Below are 1,127 nucleotides of genomic sequence, written 5' to 3'. Positions count from 1 at the left end.
ATTTTTGTATGTTTTTTAGAGATGAGATTTTGCCATGTTGCCCAAGCTGGTCTAGAACTCCTGGGCTCAAGAGATCTGCCTGCCCCAGCCTCCCAAAGTGCTGAGATTACAGGTGTGAGCCACCGTGCTCAGCCAAATACAGCCCTTTCTGATTTAATGTAGTGTGGCAGCAATCCCTAGTTATCCACCAAAACTAATGTTTCACCTTCCATTTGGTCTCCTTGTTGCTGGCAGATGGGCGCCTAGCCAGTGACTCTACTTTTCAGTTTCCTTGGATCCAGGTAAGTCCGTAAGTCTAGTTGAAGCAAAAGTAATGCATTTGTCTGATGGGTTAGCGCTTACAAAATGGTGTCTCTCTCTCTTCTTTCCCTGGCTTGAAGCAGACAAGCTGGCCACACTGGGAACCCTATGAAGAAGGTGATAGGGCTGCAACATGGAAGAAACCTGGGTCCCTGTGTCAGCTGAAGAGTCTCCAAACCCGTCCTGGGTTTACTTGCCTGTTCCTGAGTCTGCAGGTGGGACGGATGTTCCCAGCTGCTGGTAGAACCCCCACGCTGGCTTTCGTACCCTCTGCGTCAGGGCTACGGTGGCAGGCTTGGCTAAACCAAAGTCACTGGTGCTCCCTTCCCCACAAAAAGAGTAACTCAGAAGCAAAACTGCATCCTCGGGGAAACTGCAAAGATCAGTGCCACATATAGAGACTCTTCAGTAAGGAACTGTCCTCGTTTTGAGAAAGAGCTCTTGACCACCTAACTGATCACCAAATAAAAATGTAACCTGCCAGGCGGGGTGACTCATGCCTGTAATCCCAGCACTTTGGGAGGCCAAGGTGAGTGGGTCACTTGAGGTCAGGAGTTTGAGACCAGCCTGGGCAACACGGTGAAACCCTGCCTCTACTAAAAATACAAAAATTAGCCAGGAATGGTGATGTGTGATTGTAATCCCAGCTACTCAGGAGGCTGAGGCAGGAAAATCGCTTGAACCTGGGAGGCAGAGGTTGCAGTGAGCTGAGATTGTGCCACTGCCCTCTAGCCTGGGTGACAGGGTGAGACTCCATCTCGAAGCTTCTTGAAGCCCTCACCAGAAACAGATACTGGTACCATACTTCTTGTACAGCCTGCAGAACC

The sequence above is a fragment of the Colobus angolensis genome, unplaced genomic scaffold, assembly GCF_000951035.1.
Source record: "Colobus angolensis palliatus isolate OR3802 unplaced genomic scaffold, Cang.pa_1.0 Scaffold1, whole genome shotgun sequence".
In the NCBI taxonomy this organism is placed as follows: domain Eukaryota; kingdom Metazoa; phylum Chordata; class Mammalia; order Primates; family Cercopithecidae; genus Colobus; species Colobus angolensis.
This window is presented reverse-complemented; position numbering follows the sequence as displayed.